The sequence below is a fragment of the Pteropus vampyrus genome, unplaced genomic scaffold (assembly GCF_000151845.1).
Source record: "Pteropus vampyrus isolate Shadow unplaced genomic scaffold, Pvam_2.0 Scaffold123, whole genome shotgun sequence".
In the NCBI taxonomy this organism is placed as follows: Eukaryota; Metazoa; Chordata; class Mammalia; order Chiroptera; family Pteropodidae; genus Pteropus; species Pteropus vampyrus.
Genome location: NW_011888904.1, coordinates 450032 through 472679, shown reverse-complemented (window position 1 = coordinate 472679; position 22648 = coordinate 450032). Strand labels below are relative to the sequence as shown.

At 37.9% G+C, this 22648-nt stretch overlaps 1 protein-coding gene across 2 annotated transcripts in view; it reads left to right on the top strand.

Moving 5' to 3' along the window:
- Window positions 1-6: 6 nt before the first annotated feature.
- Window positions 7-22648, top strand: part of RNF38 (ring finger protein 38) — a 108138-nt gene continuing 85496 nt past the window's right edge. For both annotated transcript variants that reach the window (XM_011366200.2, XM_011366197.2), the window contains exon 1: window positions 7-74. The gene's annotated coding sequence lies outside the window, so the exon portion shown is untranslated. The remainder of the gene's footprint in view (window positions 75-22648) is intronic.

Here is a 22648-nt window from a genome sequence, read left to right as displayed (position 1 = left end):
CAGCCCTCCGGGCCACGGGCCTCTCCGGGCGGGCGCTCAGGGTGGCGGCGCCTGCGGCCGAGCGCCAGGAGCAGGTACGGGGTCCAGCAGCGGGCCAGGCGGGAGGGGCGTGGGTTGGTCCCGGGGGCGAGGGCCCCAAAGGCGTGTGGTCCAGCTGCGGAGTGGGTGGAGCGTGGTCCGAGTCAGCTTTGTCCGGCCGCGGAGCCCCCGTGAGCCCTGCGTCCCTGCCGCGCCGAGCGGCTCACAAAGCATTTTCTCACCCGGTGTGGAGCCCCCACCCCTAGTGTGGCCAAGGCAGCACCTCTCTAAGTCTCCGCTTGGCGGAGGAGGAAACTGAGGCTTACAGAGGGAAGTGACTTGCCCAAGGTCACATAGCTGCTGAGAGTCGTAGCCTGGCTGGGTCCCAGGGCCACCCTGGGCCGCCGCGGGCCCCGAGCGGGGGGTGGGAGGAGGCCTGGGAGGAGGAAGAGCCCCCAGCTACAGAGAACTGAGAGAGATTGATCCGGGAGGTGGGGACGCTAGGCCCTGTCCCAGGCACGCCCACCCAACGCTTATGGGGCTGGCTTAGGAGAAACGATCTCTTGCGAGGTGGGACAGAGGAGCAGGGGCCGCTTTGGGGGCTTGGTGGTTCCCTGGGGAGCCGCTTTGGGGAGCCGCAGGAGGAGAGACTCCTGCGAGTGGTGTGCTCGCGGAGAAGAGGGCTTCTTGAGTGAGTGGGTCAGAGCTTAGCAAACTTCTTATCACGGGGACCGTTTGGTCTCTGCCAGGCCACCTTCCCTACCACTGCACGGACTAAACCAATCCAGCTGGAATTAATAGGAGGGAGGCCTGCCTGCTTTTGTGGAGACTCCCGTAAGGTGTCTTTTCCGCGAAATAGTCCAAGTTTCGTTCATGCCCCAAGCAGAAGTGCACATATAGCCCTAATAAAGGCATTTCTACCACAGAAGGCCAAATGAGTTTTTCCCCGGTGGTCTAGACCTGTCAAACTTGGAGAATCCCCCTGAGAAAGAACAGCTATCTCTGGCCCGAAGGGGGAAGGAAGCTGGGAGGATTGGGACCAGTCACTCGCTTGCCTGGCGTGTAACACAGGGCCGTGTACTGCATGGGATTCCCGTTTTTCTTTGGGGTAGGTGATTGGGTGGATTGTTTTTACTGTGGGTGTATCTTGGAAAGTGAAGGAGAGGACTTGGAGTTCTGGAGAAGGGGGAGAGCGCGCAATGAAGAGGGTCCTGTGGAGCTAGAAAATAGAAGCTGTAGAATGGGGGAAAAGGAGACGAAATTTAGTCGTTGTGGGGGAAGGGAAATGAAAGAGTTGCTGAAGGGAGGGGACGGCGTCTAGTCTAGAGGAAAATATTGGGATGTTTCAAAGAAGGAGCCAAACTTGATGAGTTTGGAAGGTGTCTGTTAGAGGTGGATGGTATCTTGCAAGGTCAAGTAATAAGTATTTTCTGCAATCACTTCATTTTCTTTGAGTTAAGACAGTCGTAGTACTTTTATATAAATGTTTTAGCAAAATCAGTCCTCACCCCCATCCTCTCTCCTGTTTTAAGGCTGCAGGCCCATAGTAGTGTCTTGGAAGACTTGACAAAAGGGGGAAGGGAGGACTAATTAGCAAATGCATTAATTAGGGGCCTTTGTCCGAGATGATTCCTTGTTTAAGTCAGCTGTTTTCTTGCTGCCCTACTGCACCTCAGCTTTCCAGCTGTGGTGGCTGTTGGCATGGTGCTTTAAGAACTGCCTCGATTCAGACAAGATGAGTTAGATTTTTCTAAAAAAACTCTGAGAAACATATTTGACAGATGTATATAAAAGCATGAAAATTTACTTGTCAAAGACATAATCAGGGAAATACAAATTGAAACAACAGTGAGATGCCATTTCACAGTCATCAGATTGGCAAAAATTAAGTGCTGTGGTAACCAAGTGTTTAGGATTATGAGGAAATCAACTTTTTATACTGCTAGTGGGAATGAAAATGGACACAACCACCTTGGAGAGTAGTATAGTGAAGTCTAGCCAGAGGTCGGCAAACATACTTATATACCCAAAATATCCATTTCTAAGAAATCCTTGCACACTTGTCCAAGAAAATAAGTACAAAAGAAGTACAGGAATCCTTATTGCAGGTTAAATACCTACCAACAGCGGAACACAAATTGTTAGTCTCACACAATTGAATATTATAGCACTGTGAAAAATAAACTAGCCACATGCATTAAAATGATTGAATCTCACGAACATAATATGGGGTAAGGGAGCAAGTAACAGAAGAATTCTTACAGAATATTTCCAATTGCATAAAGCCTGAAAACATGCAAAACAATATTGTTTGTGGCTGTGTACATATGTAGTAAAAATATAAAAACATTCATATTTATAACTACCACCAAATTCAGAGTAGTGATTATCTCTCAGAAGAGAAGATGAGGAATGGGGTACAGGGGTACAGCATTATATCTGTAATCTGAATCAGATATTTGCAAATTAAGTTTTGTTTTTCTTGTGTGTAGGGTACAGAGATATTCATTATATTATTTTAAATACTTTCAGATATTTGAAATACTTCTCACATGCAAAAAATGTTATTTATAGAGCACAAGGTTTTTACCCCATAATAATGAAACTAGCTACAGGCTTCAGTCCTGCACAGCCTATTAGGATGCAGGCAGGTAATCCTTTTATCACCCCTTTCTGACCTGTAAAACCTAGTTTGGCGATGGGTGGCTTTTATTTTGGAACTGCTGATAGGCATGGAGGATTTCCCAGTGTTTCTGAACTTTCTATTGGACCTAGGTCAGCAGTTTGAGCTTTGTCAAAATATAAGTGCTCTAGGACATTCCGATTTACCAGATGCATGGGGGAGGGGAGGGGAGGGAGGGCAGGGAGGGAGAGTGGGTGGGTGGCAGAAATCAGATTCTAAAAAAGTTTGCAAGTAGATTCTGATGCCCACTAAAGATTGAGTCACTGCCTTGGGCTCCTTTTGATTCTGGATTGTACTTCTCAGTTTTGCCCCAGCCTAGCCCCCAGGCTGCCTTCTGTTGCTTCTACTGCACAGACTGGGACTGATTTGCACTCATGTGATACTTAGCTCTTTTGTAGGGCAGAAAAGAATGATAGGGTTGAAAGCCATTGAATGTTAAGCCCTTCATAATCCAGGTTGTCTATTCCTCTTATTTTCATGCAGGTAGCTAAGGGGCCCATCACCCACCAGCACTATTAAAGCATATTTTACAAACTTTAACCACGTGTGTCACAACATGTGGTTTTATAGTTAGGATCGGAGCAAAAAAGGGTTTAACAGAAGGAAAACTAGCAGATTTGGCAAAAGGAAAATTTTTTGTATGAGATCGTGACTTTCTCTGGAGATGACAATGATGGTTTGAGTGTTTTGTTTTAGTTCATGACATGCACTCGAAGTTCAGTTATTTGAGCCTGCAGTCAAAGATTAGGGGCTTTAGGACACAACTGATTATCCCTCGAGATGGAAGAATTTCCTTTTTCCCGAATTTGCTAGTTTTTCTTCTCTGCTAGACCCTTTTTGCTCTAGCCCCAATATGTTTAGGAATTAATTTATTTAACAAATATGAGGATTTCTGGTAATGAAATTTGTGAAATGCCCGTTTTGCGAGGTTCTTCTTTTCTGGAAACCTCCTTTGGAGGTGCAGTGTTGCCCCAGGTACACTTTTGCAGGGCTGCTGTGCAGGCTTGTATAGATCGTGCCTAGCCCAAGGGCACCTGTTTTGGGTGGCAGGTGGGAGAGTAAATCACCAATAAGAGCACCTCCTGTGAAACTGTGTTCCCTCAGAGAGGGGGCACCCTTTTCTAAATCTCACAAAGGTGCTTTATGACCTGGCATGGCCCTGCAACTTTGGAACTGTTGATCCAGCAGTAACTGTGCCATCCATGCTTATCATGGGCTTTGCAAAGGGGCCTGGTCAGTGCTGGGGCTGAGGCTCCAAGTTTTCTCCAGGCAAACTTTTCATGGGAAGGGACCCACAGGATCCTGGCTTTTCATCACCATGCTCAGTTGAACCAAAGTTTAATGTAGCATTGTAAAATTTGTTACTTGGCTGGAGAAATATGTACAGAATAAACTATTTAAAAAATACCATAATTTATAGAAAGAAAGAATGAGAGAAAAAAAAGAATGAAAAAGAAATCATTAAAAAGATAAAAATATCTGGTAAGTGAAGGAAAGTAGCTATGGACGACTTTTGCTCTTGCATTCTTCCAGTGCTCGCTTAGAGGAGGAAATACAATTTTATTTTTCTCTTCCTATTCCCCCTACACTAGCATTTCTGAATTTCTTCAGACCTGAGGCTTGTTAGCCAATTTTGAAAATATTTACCCATTTGTATTTTCCATTAGTGGTTGTTTATGCTTCCTGCTGTTTCATTTTTTTCTTGGAGAGAGGAGGGGGGAGTGCTGAACCAAGGACAAGACTGGACTTCCTACTGCTTTTGCAAATAATGGCAGTGTGTTTTTCAGAACAGTTGTCATGGAAGAGTGCTGTTCTGCGGGCTCAAGGGAGAGAGGTACATTTGAAGTGGTTTCTGTTGTCTTTTTTATTATTATTTTTAAACACGATTGAGGGTGATGGATCGAGAGTTTCATTGTGCTTTTCCTGCTGTCTTGAAGGAACTTTTATAAAGAGAATGTATGTAAATGAAACAGAAAAGGTTTAACAAAAATAGTCTTATGCCTACACAAGGAGGATAAATAGTTTTCACCTATAGGCCTTACCTAAAGCAGTTTCATTTTCTTTTTTCCTGTTCTGCTTAAATGGATATTAGTGCTATTCTAGGGACTGCTTAGGATAGTTAACTGGAGCAATGTTGGGCAAGTGGAGGGGGAGAATGACGGGGTTCTGTTAGAGTTTGTTAGCAGTTCCCTCCAGTAATGATATGGATGAAAAGCTGTCACTGCTTCGTCTGCTTTTGTGATAAAATATGTGTCGAAATAAGAAATTGTGAGTTTCGACATATATGTATAAATATATATAACCTTTATGTATATGGTTTTATATATATATACACACATATAAAATCATTTGACCCTTTTGAAAGAAAAAAAAGAGGGAAGAAGTGGTAAGAGGAAGTAGTACAAATAAGAGAGAATAGCAAGCAATTAAGCAGTAGATGTTTTGTTGTGCTTTTGAGATGAAAGTTCCCTGTCTGTATCCGTTCTAATTCAGTGTCTGCTGATAGTGCTCATTGGTCTTCAGTTGAACCCTGTTTTATCGTCACAGAGCTAGAAAGTGAGCATTTTTGAAAACTAGACTGAAGTAGTAGAGTAGGCTAAGTAAAACAAGTATTCATTTCATAATCATTTTTGCAAATGGGAATTGGTGCTTTCATAATTAAAGTATTTTTCATTTGGGTTTGAGGCTATCTTATTCAAAACATTTTTTGATTGAATTGTCTTTCTTTGTAGATTTTTGTTGCCACCTCAACATATTTGAGCACCTATTGGGTGCCAGTAATACTGATATGAACCACTGATTTACTGGGGTGATGCCTTCATTGTCAGAGACTTCATTACCTGAGGTACTGAGGAAGAGCACTGAGGCGAGAGCTTCAGCTGCTGCTCTTTCTCCCTTTTTCATGCTGCTTTCTCCTTGGCCTTCTGGGCTTGGTGATGATATACCCATCTGTCAGGACAGGCCGCATCCCCTGCTCCCCTCATTGAGAGGAGTACAGAAATTTCACAAAACATTTTGGCTGGGCACCACAAGTAAAAACCCATCAAACAATATTGAGCCAGTCTCAAGGGCCACCATAGTGGTTCCAGCTCCTCTTCCTTCATTGCTGCCTGTGTTGCCACCACCCACCCTTTGCTGTGGAGCCTGAAAGGCGCCCCCCTCACCCCCAATCATACAAAGAGGCTTTGTGCTCTGAGGATGTTCTAAAGGCGGGATCACTGTAATTATAATTCCCTAAGCACAACCAAGTAATGGGGGCAGGCAGGGTAAAGATGGTATCCAAGTACTTGTTGGTAGGGAGAAGTCAGGCAGGGATTAAAAATCATCTGGAGACAGTACCAAAATGGATAATAGAGTGTTGTTGATAATGCTGACGGAAATGTGTTTAAGTGAATACATTTCAGGGTTTTAAATTCTAATACTTCCAAGATACTTGAATCTTTAAAAAGCACAAGACAGCTGAAACTTTTTTTTTTTTAATCTTAAATTGTGCAGTTACTTCCAAAAGTACTATAAAAGAAGGGATGTAGAAATCTGGGCCTGTTTTGCTTTATGTTTGTGTTGCCAGAATGATTGATTACCCAAGAAAGCCACATATATAACTTATTATCCAGGGGTGTTCTTACTAATCCTTTTTTTTTTTTTTTTAAGTTTCTAAAAGTAAACACTAACTGACATTTTTGGGAAGCTGATTTCCTCCTACTACCACTAGGAAAAAATTAATCTGGGGATATGTGCTTAATAAACTCTTATATCAATCATCCTGTGTCATGATGTGCTTCCAAGGTCTGTTGGCAGTCTTTTAGTGAACACTGCTTTTCTTACTATGCTAAACTTAACTATTAGTAAATTACTTTTACTGGTGTCTCAAACAAATGTTTTTTGTGAAGAAATGCACCAAAAAATTGACTACTAAAGTTATCTTTAGATGTTAGGTTAGTGGAATTCAGCTGTCCTTACTCAAGGTGAGAGTAAAGGGGTCCTTTTTGTAGGAATTAGCAATGACATCTGTGGTGAGTGAAGCAGCCATGAAGTGTACTTCATGGAAACCTATAGCTACCGTGAGCTGGCCCTTCCTTTGATTCCTCTGGTTATTTGCTGGAATCAGGTCAGGGGTTGGACTTCTATTTTTATTGTCTAGCATGATTTTGAGGAAATGTACCTGATGATTTGAGATACACACACACACACCGTGAAATGATTACCACAATCAGGTTAATACATCTGTCACCTTACATAGTTACCTTTTTTTTGGTTAGAATGCTTAAGATCTACTCTTACCAAATTTAACGTGTACAGTACAGTATTATTAAACTGTAGTCACCAAGCTGTACATTAGATCCTCAGAACTTATCTCATAACTGAAGGCTTGTGCCCTTTGACCAACATCTCCCCATTTCTTCCTGGTAACCACCATTCTATTCTCTGTTTCTATGAGTTTGACTTTTTACCTCAAAAAATTTTTTTTTAGATTCTACATATAAGTGAGCTCATACAGTATTTGTCTTTGGCTTATTTCACTTAGCATTATGTCCTTCAGTTTCATTCATGTTGTCACAAATGGCAGGATTTTCTTTTTTCTCATGGATGAATAATATTTCATTGTATGTTTATACATCTTCATTCATCAGACACTTGCTTCCTTGTCTTAGCTATTATGAATAATGCCACTGTGAACATGAGAATATAAATATCTTGAGAAAATCTACCTTAAATATATCTTCATATAAGGCTACTGGGTAGTCCATTACAAAGATATTATCCAAATAATCCTTTGAAAAGATTACCAATTTGAGAGCTAATTTTTATGAGATTTAAAAATACACAAGAATCCATTTTATCTGCTTTTAATGAAAAGTAATGTTGATCCCCACCCATCCACCCTCACTGTTTTAAGCAAGTATATTAATCAGAAGTGACTTCTATTTTAGCTTAATTATAAATTGTTACTTGGCTACTTCATTTGCTTCATATATATTTCCTTTGGGAAGATTAACCTCTGTTTACTTCACCGCTCTCTGGTGGCCATTGAAAGTAATGATAAAACATTTATTGAATGCCTGCTATGTACCAGGCACAGTGAGGATTTCAGATATGATTCAGATATGCAACAGTTAAGCGATAGATTCTGACAAAGTGTTAGCAGAACAAATATACTTTGGGGCCTGCCAACCCTTAATAAGAGGGCAGACAATGTCAAAATTGCATTAATAGTAGTGATATTATTTGACCTTCATAATTAACATTGCTAAAGCATAGATCTAATCAGATCCAAAATTTAAGTGGCTGCCTTCTAAGTAAAAAATATTATTTGGTCTGGCATTCAAGGCTAGCACTATTCGGTCTCCATTATTTCAATCTCTACTGTTCTTTCTCATGAATATTATTCTCCAGGGAAATAGAATGCTCTGTTGTCCAACTACATGTCACTTTTTCACCTCCATTCCTTTGCTTGTTAATTCAGCTCGGAATGCCTGTCCTTAAGTTTTTCCAAATCCTACTTATTTTTTAAATATCTCGATTAATTGTAGTCACCTATTATGTGCTTATTGTGCGCAAGGTTCTTTTCTAAGTGCTTTACCTAAATTAATTTATTTAATTTTCACCACAGTCCTCTAAGATTAATGCTATTATTATCCTTATTGTGCAGATGAAGAAACTGGAGCATAAGGAGGTTAAATAAGTTGCTAGAGATAATGTAGCTCTTAAGAGTGTTATCTGGGATATGAACCCAAGCTATCTTGTTCCAGAATCTGTATTTTTAGCCATCATGCTTTACCACATCTCACTTTTATAGATAGCCTAAGCAAATTTAGCAGTTATGTTTGGTAACAAAAGATTGAATATAAGCAAAGGCGATCACTGTTTTAGCCACTAAAGAGAATTTTCTTTTTTTTTTTTTAATTTATTTTTTATTAAGTTTATTGGGGTAAAGAGAATTTTCCATCTGTAATTTTACCTTTCTTTCTCCTGAGAAATATGCTCCTCCCTCCCCCTTTTTCAAAAGTTCTGAATAATTGTGTTAGGATTATTTAATTGATTTGTGTGTGTGTGTGTGTGTGTGTTTGTGTATCATTCACTACTTTTTCACATAAGGAGTAGGAGTACCTGTGACCAAAGTGGGTCATTTTTAGATCAGGCATATTTAAATTGCTTCTTAGAAAATCTCCCATGTTCTGTGATTCTGAATATTAGGGTCTTAACTGAGTGCTTGTTTGAGCACTTAAGCAGATAAAAACTTTACAACGAAAAATTTGATCTACCCAGAGGAACTTCTGAATTGCACCTTGTTTGAATATGGGTACCTCTCCTTTGCCAAAATCAGCACTAGAGTAGATAGTAGACTTCTTTTTAGCTTTAACTTGTACAATATACTCTGATTTGTCACAATTTAAAGCATAAACATATCTCTTTATTCAGTAGCATAGAATATGAATATTTTAGGCAGCAATTGGAGAGCCTGGTATTAGGTCGATGCTGTCTGAGATAGTGGATTATTTGAGAAAGATAATGTAGCATAGTAGTTCCTAAATAAACTACTTCCAAATTAGTTGGCATGCTTGTTAAAAATTCTCTATCTTTAGGTAGCCTAAAGCTGGAATCATGCAATTGAGTAAATTGTTCCATAAGCAATTATAGATGGTGTTTCTAATATTATTTCATCTATATTGTGATCTTAATAGGCATTGATGGGTCATCCATTTAGAAGATGTTCTATGGCAAAATGAGATTCTAAGGTCAAAACAGTATTTTTAGACTTTTGGAACATGGCCTGTTTTTGAGTCGAGCCTGCCAATTCAATCTCTTTCTCCTGCTTTGCTTATGGATACCTAGAAAGGAAAAAGGAATTCTCCGCCTTTCAAATTACTAAGCAACATGGAATCAATTCATAGGCAGTAGATATTCCTTTTGTTTAGATAGGATAAAGATGATTAGATACTTGAGGAATTTCTGCCTGTTTACTGGTTTGAGTTTCTTTAAGAACCTTGGGCCTCAGAACATATCTAAAGTTATAATATGCCTTTGGGCTCTAATGGAAGACATTGTTGACTGTCTTCCCTATATATCAAGAATATGAGTTATAAACTCTTTGATCTAATTATTTAATGTTTCTATTAAAGTGCACGTATTGTTGAAAACAAATTACTATTTCATGTTTTTGAGCTTTAACTGTAAATAAAAGCTACCATTGCTGCTTTAAGAAAATTAACTCCTCCAAACAACAAAGGCAACGGATCAAAAGATTTGCCTTCTTCAAATGAATTTGTGTGCAACTCATGAAGTTAATTTCTATGTTGAGATCAAAACTAAAGTCAGAATTTGACTCTAGAAGGCTTAAATAATACTGTACATATTTTGAGCCTAATTTTTGGTAGAACAAAATCTTTTAAAAAAAGAACTGTCTCAATTGACAAGTGATTTTAACATAAATAATTCTATGAGGGTGGGGATAGAAATCAAATGAGTTTTACCTTACCAAAAATTTTTTATAGCACATTTGAGATGCAGACATGTTTCCTTTCAAAATAAAATTGTTTGATAGGATAGTTAAATTACTTTTCCTGATGCTATGTAATTAAAAATCCAGGGCCCCAATTTTTTTCGACTTGATTAAAACACTGTTTCTATGGAAAAAAAGTTATCAAATTGAAAAAGGGCTTTAGAAATTTCGATTCCAAGATTGCTTTAAGAGGGGAGAGACAAGTCAAATTGCGTATGAGCCCCCGTAGACTTGACCTTGCTACTTCCTGGGTCTGGAAAGCTCAGAGAGGGGGGCTGTGTTGCATTGGGGCGGGGCATAAGCCTGGTAGGAACTAGAAGTGAAACTGGAAGTGCCTTAAAAAATCAGATCGTTGTATTAGGCTGAGTCAGGCTGAATTGAGCAGTGAGACTGTATGATCCTCAGGCACAGATGTGTATGTCGTTCCCGTGGCAAGCTTCCTGAGAAAGTCAACATGTTTGCAGTTGGCTCAGGACAGACCTGAGACTCAGTGGAGGAAAATGAAAGAGCAAAAGGGAGAGGCCGAGGCAGTTGCCTTAGGGTGCAGGTTTTGAAAGAAAATTTCTGAGCCTTTGAGAGAGGGAACAGGAAGTTAAAGGTGAAATTCTTGGGGACATTTCCCCTCCCCACAAGCTGTGGGGAGGTGGAGGCTGCAGCGTGGAAGTGGAAGGTAGACACACTTGTAGATATTGGTAAAGATGTCCTTGTTAGAACAGAAAAGGTATAATATCTCTGTGGTTTGTTTTAAAATGATGAGTTCCCACTATAATATTAGCGATGTAAACAAAGGTTAGCTAGTCGTAAGTAATTTTATTATACCTTGGGTTAAAATGGAAATTAATTTATTTTAAAAGAAAAATGAGAACACTGACACCTAAAAGTGATAAATTTCCAGGGTGGTTTAATGGTAGTTATGTGCTGTCTGTCAAGCACCAAAGATAACACTGTTAACATACTTTGCCTAACTAGGTCATGCAGTGCTGAGGTTTTTCCCACAGGAGTGATAGATTCAAATTCAAAGATTAAAAACCATTGGTCTTTCTGCTGGCCTTCTCTCTTCCCAGCCCTAGAAACCACTCAGGTACTGTGTGCGGATGGGTGCTGGTGATATGGATTGGAGTTAGGTTTAGCTGCTCACACTTTAATTTACTTATGCATCACCTGGGGATCTTGTTAAAATACAGATTTCTAGCTAGGGCACTGGCGTTGGTGGAGTAGTGGTTCTCATAATAGTCAGGTCTTGAGGGCTAGTTAAAAAGATTACTGGGCCACCTCCTGAGCTTTTGATTTATTTCACTAGGGTGGGGCCTGATATTTGGTATTTTAAACAAATTCCTAGGTGATGCTAATGCAGCAGGCGGGGCTGGAGAGGCATATTTTAAGAGCTACTGAACTACAGTATAAATAACCCTGAGGAGAATCAAATCAGCCATATTGGCTTCTTGAGCAGTATTTTACAACCGAACTGAAAATATGTTGACAAAAAGTTTGCAGAAAGTAATAGAGTAATGCTGTTCGTGTTAAGCAAATAAAATAACACCTCATAAAACAATTCTACGTGTTTTATTGTGGTATGTGTCTCTTTGTCTAGAAGAAAATCAACAACAAACCCCACCAAAATGGTGATAATAAAAATGATTACTTCAGGAGAAAAGATCCAGGATTATGGAGGGTAGAATTTTAGTTTTCTGTGTAAAGTTTTAATTTTTAATGAAGAGATCGTACTTCTACTTATGTAATTAACTTTATAGACAGATAAAAGAAATCTGGGTTAGATGTTCTTCATTTACTTCTCCAGATCTATCCCACCCTTTCTACCTGGCTCTCTGCCCCAGGGAAAGTGTTCCCAGGGCCTCTGGCTTCTTGTGGTGTTCAGCCTGAAGAGGAGATTGAAGGGCAGGAGGAGAATGTCAGAATATTTATCCCCTCTCCTCTCAGGGGAGCCTGGATTCTATTACCTGGGTTCTGGTAACCTCTGTCTCCTGTCTTTTTTGGGGGCCAGAGTGATAACTGTTTTGCTATTTCTAGTCCTAGTTTCTTTTCCATCCCTTTTAGCATCTGTAGACCTCACCTCCCAATTTCGTAATTTCTTTTATAAATAAACCCTCCTTCAGATTATTCTAATTTGAGTTTGCCATTTTTGGGACCCTGACTGATGGACTCTCTATTCTTATTCCTCTCTATTGTAATCCCAGGGGTACTGACAATACTATTTCGATATGGTGTATCCTTCCAGACATTTTCTATACATAGAGTGGCTCTCAAATAAATGTACATAATTAACATAACAAGGGGTCATAATTTTTAACGTCATTCTGTATAGTGACCATCGTTCTACATCAATATAATCTACCTTATTCTTAATAGCTGTGCAGTGTTCCATGGTATTTGATATGGATGTACCAAAATTTACTTCCTTATTTAGTTAAGATGGCATTTTAAATCATATATTGAATTTCCAGTAATATTTAGATCTGTTTCTATATTCTGTTCTGTTCATCTGCCTATTGCAGCATTACATGTTTTACTTACAGATAATTGCTTGGTAGGGCAAATCCTTGTTATTCTTATTTGGAGAAAGACATGGCTTTTATTACATACATTTTTTTCCCCCTCTAGATTTTTTTTAAAAAAACTTTTGTCAGGATTACCAAAAAAAATCTCATTGATACATTGATTATATATTGATTGTAAATGCATTAAATTTAAGTTGGAAATAATCCCTTCACAGAGTCTTTTCATGTATTAACATGATTTCTTTGTACTTAACTCTTTTTGTGTGCCATAGTATGTGCCTTAGTGAAGTTTGTGGTTTAATTCATATTTGCCAATTCTGTAGTATTTTACATTCTTTCAATTTTGACGATGGGTTTTTTTAAATCATACTTTCTGAGTTTTGCTGATGCTAGGAAAAGTTGTTGATTTTTACATATTTATTAACAAACCTGCCTATTTCCTGAGTGCTTTTAGTCATTTAAATAATTTTCATAGGTTTTTCTTGGATATTCCAATTGGACAACTTTATTATTGGCAAGTTTTGTTAGTATATACTCCTTTTCAGCACTTTCCTCTGATATTTTTCTTACTTCTTTGGCTAGACTGTGACATCCAGAAAAATTTTTCTTGATTTCAGTCTAATGAGACTGCCTCAGTTCATTGTTCATTGTTCATTGTGGGGTTGACTGGGTCTGAAACTTAACAAGTTAAATCAGTATTTTTGTTTATTAAGCATTTTCTTAGAACGGGTAAGTTTGTCATATGTCTTTCAACCTGGTTATCTACTCTTAAAGATTGTTTGTTTGTTTTTTTTAACCTATTTATGTGCCGAATTATATGAATCTGTTTTCAGTATGGAATTATCCCTAAATTTCTAGAATAAATCTCATAGTCCTAGATTGATTTGTTAGTATTATTAGGGCTTTGGTATATATTCATAAGAGAGAAGACATGTAATTTTACTTCCTTTTGCCATCCTTAATATCAGGATTTTGGTAGCGTGGAAATATATATGTAATATCAGGATATTGGTAGCATGGAAAAACAGTACTTTTGGGAGAAGGGCAGTAACCATTTCTATTTCAGTTTTTACTTTATTCCGTATAATTTTCTTCATCTTTCTGGGGGGAGAGTGAGTAGTCAACTTTGGTAAATTAGGTTTTTTTTTTTTTTTTTAAAGAAAATTAAATTCTTTTCCATCTTTTAAAAAAAATGTATGAGTGAATTCACTGTTTGTGTTCTTTTACTTTTTAAGTTTTTCTCTGTAAATATAATTTTATCAGCCTTCTTAATCTTAATAAGCTGTAGTTTGTTTTATTTTAATTAGAGTAAAATCTGTCCCTGCCTATTTCCTCATTGTAGAATAGGTGTAACAAAAATGAGTTGATATATGTGCTTACTACATAGTAAGCAATTAAATGATGGTTACTATGGTTTTTTTAAATGATTGTCTTTTATTATTCAATTTATTATTGTCCTCTTTCAGTATACTGGTTCAAGAATTTCTTTTCTCATCTTTATTAAATTCTTTCTGTGTGACATAAAAGCTTTTAAATGTGTACAATTATTTTGTTCTCATTACAAAAATACACATTGCAAAAAAATCTCCACATTACAGCAATATATATTACAGAAAATGAAAGTCCCTTTATTTAAATTTATATGAAATCATTGGGAACAGGTTGGTGTGTATACTTGTGTGTGTTTTTTTATTATGCGCATATGTATGTGTATAAATTTATAAAAAGTGGGATCATACTATATGTTGTTTTGAAACTTGCTTTTTTCCCACTATACATCTTGGATCTCTTCCCAAGTCAGTATTTATAGATCTAGTTATTCTTTCTTAAAACCTTTATTTGACATGTGATATACGTATAGAAACATGCACATCTTGTAAGTTTGCAGCTCAGTGAATTATCACAGTGTGAACATACTTGTGTAACCAATAGTCAAGTCAAGAAATATAATATTACAAGTACTCCAGAAGCTTCCCATTGTGACCCCTACCTCATTAAAAATTTAACAGCTTTATTGAGATATAACTCATACCATACAGTTCACTCATACAAAGTGTTTAGTTCAATGACTTTTGGTATTTTGGTATATTCACAGTTGTGCAACCGTCACAACTAGCTAATTCCTTCCAGAATCTTTTCATCACCCCCAAAAGAAACGCTGTACCCATTGTTGGTGACTCTTCATTTCCTCCCACCCCAACCCTAGGCAACACGATTTACTTTCTGTCACTATAGATTTGCATATTCTGGACCATTTATGTAAGTACAATCTTATAATATACAGTCTTTTATGATTGGCTTCTTTCACTTAGCAAAATGTTTTCAGGTTCATCCATGTTGTAACACATATTAGTACTTCTTTTCTTTTTATGGTCAAATAATATTGTATGGATATACTGCATTTTATTTATCCATCAATGGACATTTGTGTTGCATCCATTTTTGGACTATTAAGAATAATGCTGCTATGAACATTTGCGTGCTAGATTTTATGTGGATGTATAGTTACATTTTTCTTAGGCGTGTGTGTACACGTACGTACACACACACACACACACACACACACACACACACACACACACGGAATTATTGAGGAACTGCCAAACTGTTTTCTAAGGTGGTTGTACCATTTCTGTTTACATTTCCACCAGCAATGAATGAGAGTCCTAATTTCTTTACATTCTCATTACTACTTGTTATTATCTGTCTTTTTGATTTTAGCTATCCTATTGGGGGTGCATTGGTAGTTAATTGTGGTTTTGATGTGCATTTTGCTAATGATATTGAGCATCTTTTCATCTGTTATTAGTTCATGTAGATTTTAAAAAGACTTAAAGTTTCTCTAATTGTCAGAGGCATAGCTTAATAGTATCTTTTGTGTACTCTTTGAATACATCTATATTTCTTCACTTTCTTTACTTTTTTCTTCATAAATATAATCTGGAGTTTTATTTATGCTATTTTTATATATTACATATCTTCTTTTGAGAATGATTTTTTAAAACGTCATGCAGTTATGTAGCCAGATTTACAACAGTTATGTAGATGTATTTGTATTTCAATTGTTTTGCTGAGTACTGCAGTTTCCAAGATCTATGTTTCCACAGGTTCTGTATAGGAGGACATGAGAAGATGATCTGTATGACTGATAAACATGACTCAGACATTTCAAAGGTATGATTAAGGTTTGCATTTCATTGACATAATCCAGAGCTTTGTTTGCTCTTAACTCCTCAGGAGTTTCGAGGTAATATTTTTTAGTCACTCTCCCTTCAGGGAGAATAGCCTGAGGTAGGGAGTTTGCAGAGAAAAATGATGTTTCATAGTGATCAGAGGACGAATAGGAAAACCAGATGGACAGACTGGAGAGTATGGTTCCATTATTTGGAAGAATCACTTAATCCCAGAGCATTGTACCTACTTGCCTTTGTTCAAATATTATAGGTACATATCTTCATATTTGTGTGATTCATCAGTACCACTGTTACTTCCATGATTCCTTCTCTGAGTTATTACAAATAATTTTTGTCCAGTGTACTTTGCTTTACCCAAAAGGTAAATAGTTCTTATTGAAAGCCGAATGGAAATACTCCTTGAGGAGTCTACAGGGGATGACCTACAGGATATTATTGTGAGTTTTGCAAGGCCTAGGAGCTAGTACTTAATTTCATGGGCCCAGAAACTGGGCTTTTTTTGCATGTCTACATGCAAGGTAATCAGATTTGAAAAAACAGAAGACTTGTATCCAAACTGAAAGTACCAGTTTAGTAATTTATAATGTGAAGGGCCTTTTTAATGACTTAAATGCAACAAATAAATGAGCATCTGCTGTGTACCAGGCCTACTTGGTAAACAGTAATAACAAAAACAGGTGAAAACTTGCTTTCATGAAGCAGGTAATGTGAGACAGACAATAACTAATAAATATGTAATATGTATAAAGATAATAAGTGCTAAGTAGATAAATAGGGCAGGGTAAGGAAAGATAAGCAAAGAATGAAAGGAGTGGATGCTATTAAATTCATTGGCTAAAGAAGGTCTTTTTGGTGTGGTGATGTTTGAGCTGAGACCTGAGCAAGTACAAAAAGCCCCAAGGCTGTATTCAAGGAGAAGGAGGGAATTCCAAGTGGCTAGTGAGGTTGAGTAGAGTGGCAGGATGTAGGAGGGTGGTGACCTTCTAGGCCATTATAAAGAGTTTTTTTTTGACTCTTGGTCTGAGATGAGGTCACTGAGCAGAGGAGCGATGATATGATGTGATTTCCCTTCCCACAGTAGGATCACTATGGCTGCTGTGCTGAGAATGGGTTGCGGAAGGCTAAGGGTTGAAGTAGGAAAAGTGGTTAGGAGGCTGTTTGGATAGAGCAGGAGATGAAGTGAGAAGAAAAGGTCAGAAGCTAAGTCAGAAACTTAGGTTGTTTGGTGTACAGTTGCCCACCAGCCCTCGTCAGCTTGACCCTTTACTTCCTGAGACTACTCTTGCCAAGATCATCAATGATAGTGAGTTGCCGAACCAATGGATACTCAGGCCACATCTCACTGCATGTCTTACCAGAATTCTCCATAGAATTCACCCTCTTTCTTGAATCCTTGTCTCTTGACTTCCGTAATCTCATAATCCTGGTTTCCTCTAACCTTTGTACAATTTGTTTGTTAGCCCCTTCCCCCAATCACTATAGTTTTGACTTGCTCAGGGCTTGGTCCTGTACTCTTATTACTTGTCTGTGTTCTCTTTCTTGTTGTTGTCATTTTCCCCCAAGGATTTTAAATATCATTTATATGCTGAGAATTCTCAAATTGATGTTCTACATATTAAAAACTAAAATTATCCAGCCAAAACTGGAGGTAACTCCCCCATTTTTCCCATCAGATAATAACATCCAATTATCTGATGCTTAATCCTGGAACCTAGGACTCATTTTTGGTACCTTCATTTTTTTCTCCCACATCATTTCTCCCATATCCTTCACCAAGTTCTTTCCAACTCAGCTCTGAAATATACCTTGTATCCTTGTATTTCATTGCATTGAAGCCATCTTGTCTCTCCCCCTGAGTTATCACTATAGCCTTTCAGCTGGTCCTCACACTTCTCTGATTTCCCTCCCACTTTCTCTGCATAGCAGTGAGAGACCTTTTAAAAGGATGGGTCATGAAAAACTCCTCCAAAACATTCATTGGCTTCTTAAAACCATTCATTGGCTTTCTAAAACCATTCATTGGCTTCCTGTGGCACTGAACTTACCTAGTTTTTCCATTCCTTCTCAAAGCTGTTGTCTCTGCATGGACTGCTCACTCTGTCCTTTTAGTGCTTAGCTCCTACGCACCCATTAACTCTCAGCTTTCCTCTGAGGCTTTTCTCGGCTACCCCACCTAAAGGAGGTTCTATCTCTCTGCTTCCTCATTGCACCCTGTTTTTTCCTATGTAGCACTTAACCACAATTTACAGTTATTCATGAATTTACATATGTGGTCCAGACACTTGTCCCTCTAGGTCTGAAAGGACAGATGAGTCTGTCTTTTGCCAGAAAAGTTTGGTCTTGATTGTAACTGATCACAAAGAAAGTGCATTCAGAGAGCTGCAAATAACTTCTCATTTTGTCTTGGGTGAGTTCCCAGAAGCCCATTTTCCTCTGATTTTTTTTTTTTCTTTCTTTATTCCTTCCCTTTCTATTATGATAACCTTCCTTTTGCCCAAGACTGGGAACATCTTTGACAGCTTGTGTTCAAGCTTGGGTTGACTTGTTCCTCGCTCCATCCAGTAAGGTAGTTTTGGATCATCATATTCTTCAAACTGAATATTTACAGGACACGTCAAAACCTCTCTCTTACTTGGCTGTCTCTCCTAATATAACTTTGGTGTTATCCTAACATACCTTCTTCTGACCAAGAATTTGGTATGGGGAAGAACCGAGGGAATGAAGGGGACTGAGGACCCCCTGTCCTACTCTCCCTTTGAAATTGTCTTCTCTACTTGACTATAAGTAGCATGAGGCGATAATCTATTTCCTGTGTTCACCATCATGATTTGCCTGGAACTTAGTAGCTGCTCAGTACATATGCATGGAATGGAATTGTAGCAAAAAAAGCAGGTAAGTCTCCTGAGAATTTCATCTAGGTGATGCTGGGGAAAGGGCTGGATGACAAAGCTCTTTCTCTCAGCAGTAAATGCTTCTATTATCCAGATATTTGTGTATCTAACCCTCCCACCCCTACCCCACTGTCTTTCTTCTGGGCAGAGCTAGACGTGACCAAAGTTTGATCTCAAAACCTATTGCTCATAACTGTTTGCCACCTTCAGGTGGCCCTTAGTTTCTTTATATGTGTTTATGTCACTGATAAAGCTAGCTGCTTCTCCCAGTCCAGTAAGTTTTCCTGGGCCTGGGGAAAACCTGTTTCCTACCACTGTGTTTCGATTTACTTCACTCTCTGGATCAATCTTGTTCTTGACGTGAGAGAGGGGTGGCATGGGGCAGGTACTTACACCCACGCACTCCGTTGTCACTCCATTTACTCCAATATGTATGTGTATATAATAGCTTCACTAAACCAATATAGATAAAAGGTCTTTTTGTTTGTTTGTTTAAATTTTGGATTAGGTTAGTTTTCTCCTTTTAATGGTCACTTACACTAGAGAAGTAAACCCATCAGTTTTGTAAACTGAGAAAAACCTGTTTTTAATACTCTACAACCTTTTTTGTTTGCTAGACACCTATGTGGTGTTGTGAAGAAGGCGTGTGGATAATTAACTCTGTGTGCTTTTATCAAATAGTTCTGCTGTACCTATAAATGCGAGAATTGGAATTTTAGTATGTTTATTGGTAATTACTGTTTTTAATCTTCAATATCATCTCGTAGGTATTTGATTATGATTTAAAAAACCACAAAAAATGTTTTTTAATAACATTTGTGGTCTCTAATTGGAAGCACTGATTTTGGCCCTGAGTATCGTTTTCAGATATTAAGAGGTGTGGTTTTGGTGAGTGGATTTAATTCTCTGCCTTTCGAGATAAAGTTTTTTTTGTTTTTCATTAAGTTAAAAAATTTCCCCTAAAGTGTTGGATAGCAATAGCTTGAAAATACATAGGTGTAAAACAGAGCATTTGTGCCAGTGTTACCAGTCACTGTGAAGAATCTCGTGTTCACAGATTTCCTGACTGAATAATTCTCCATTTTCTTTTGGAAAAATGCTAAAATCTGTTAAAATTTATTCTTAGCATTGTACATCATAGAAGATGAATATGAATAAAAATTCCTAAAATCCAAAAAATCCCTAATGCGAACAGTTAATAGTAGTTGGTGGTGGAAGGAGAGAAGGATTTCTGTGTAAGCAGCATCCAGTGTTTAGAGTTAATGTTTCATGTGATCTGTATGTGATGGGGTAAGTATACAACACACACACAGTCTCACTTTCTTTTTCTTTCTCATGCATCCATGATGTTAAATATGTGAATTCTTTTTTCTCAGAAAACACTAAGGAGATTTGTGATCAAAGCTTATAAAGCCATGGTAATGGATTTATTATCAAAATATTAAATACCCAAAGTACCAAAATGAGGGCAATACCGCATCTCTGATGTTTGACAGAGAGGTTTTCTTTTTGGTTAAGTAAAGAGTTAATGCCTTAACACGGGTTAGTACATTTAACCTTAAGAGGTGGTGTAGTACTAATAGAGATAAAGTAGTTTCAGGGAGGGTTTTGCTAGTTCACAGATGCTAGAAGGCCCTTCACCTTAGGGACTACCTCATCACATCTCTTCTCTCTCCCACCATCTTTTTAATGTGTGGCCATGGAGGGCAATCTTGCTTTCTTATAAAATACCTTAATGCTTTATGGTTAGGAGAACAAGTGTGAAGGTATGTTGGTTGGAAGATATAGTGGACTTAGTATATATAATAGACTTGTCTCCCAGCCTTGTGACCAGGGAACTTAATGGTCTTTCGGGATTACCACTGTATTGAGGTTCTGCATCCCAGAGGGGTTGGTGTGTGTGGAGAGAGTAAATCCATGACCTTTGTTGTTAAGCATACTGCAGTGAGCAGTGAGTTGTCTCGCTTCTATAGCCTGAAAACTTTGTTTTACTGAAAGCAGCGATTCTGATCTGGTAAAGCTATAGATCTTCTCTTCTAACATATTACATGCAGAATTCTGTGTAGTTTTAGTGAGTTCATAGACTTTCTAAAGTTCATTGATAAGCTTTTTTAGGGCTTACAGTCTTCAATTTGAGAACCTGTGCCTTAAAGATTGATGTCATTAACTTTGTACATAAGGGCTTTAAAGTTATTTTGAACAAGGACTTTAAAATTATTTAGGTAACTTCATGTCTGTGCCCATTTGCAGACTTGCAAAATTTCATAGTGTGAGCAGAGTTCTTTTGACAGTATGGATGCATGTCATTCTCTTATAACTCAGTAGAAAAGAGTTAAAAATTAATAGATCAATTGCCAATTAAATGGTTTAAATTCAGTCAGAGAGAGTCTGTTTAAATCATGTCCTGTTTTAAACTGTTAGCTGCATGCTATATGTGGTTCTGCAAAATAGTTTTATGTTTGATTTAAATGCGATTGATTCCTATGAGTTCACTGCCTCCATGTTCCGGAAGAAAGCAAGCACCTGTGATAAAGCTAATCCTACCTTAATACAGGTTCATCTAGCAGAAATCAGATTTTAAGGTTTCATTGTCTTATTCCTGGAAGGGTCAGTGTCCATGAATTTAAAGAATTTGGGTAAAAATTGGCTCTCTTAATGGTTTAATCAGCTTGTATGATAATCTTGCAGGATGTGAGTGTCGATATAAGTAGTGCAAAAAGCATTTGGATTAGAAATCAACGGTTCTGACTATTAATATCTTTTCTGCCTGTAATCTTCCTGGGCTTTACTTATCTATAAAAGAGAAAAATTGAACTCTCACTAAGGGTCTCAATTCTAAAAACACATCCACCATTAAATACGTCAGAACAGTTGTCCATACAGTGTACTGTGTTGGTCTTCATACCTGGCACGATGTAGGACATAGCAATTCTAGAACCAAAGAAGGTGGGGTTTTTGAGCTAGCTAAGAGCAGAGAAGAAGTGGGCATTCGTTAGAATCAGTGAGTCAAGTAGTCTGAGAACTGAATTGCAGGAAGAGGCCAAGAGAAACTCTCAGACCAGGAGAGGAGGCAATTTCACTGGCAAAGCCAGAGCCTAGGATAGATCATTAAAGGGAAAAATCAAGAACCTGGCATTCTGGAAAGCAAGTATCTTTATCTTCTTGATTCTGTAGCAGCAAGCATCAGAGTTTGATAATCGATGTTAATGATGATTATGTATCATGAAAATTATTGAACTACTTTGGATTTAATGTTTTATAAAGCATTGAAGTGCATATTTTATTTTGGAATAATATCAGTAAAGGTGGTTGAAATAAAACATATTTGTCAGATCAGCTGTTATCAAGAAAATTCATCCAGGTGGATCTTCTCCTTACTGATGCTAGAAGAATTTTAAATCACTGCACTAACTTTCCTGCAATCTTGTCAATGGCAATTTATGAAAGGGAAAAAAAAGGATTAAAGAAAACGAGGGCAGTTTTAAAGTGACTTATTTGCCCCTTAGCTTCCTTCTACTGGAAATAGTTGAGAGTTAACTCCTTTGTATAGTTGTGCTTACTGTTAAAGAAACAAAACCTTCTTAGATAAAGTACAATACTTCATTTGTAGTTACTGTATGAATTTATTTCTGCATACATGTGGGAGTTGAATACTGATAAATTTGATTCTTCACATTTGTTACGAATGGGGTTTTGTTGGATACAACACAAAGTTTTTGTTAAGTAGCATAAATATGTGTTCTTGAAAATCTACCCAGTTACAGGGTTTAAAATTAATGTATAATTGATATTTTTATTAGGCATAAAATGTTTTCTCAGGTTTAAAAAAAAGCCTGAAGAAATAC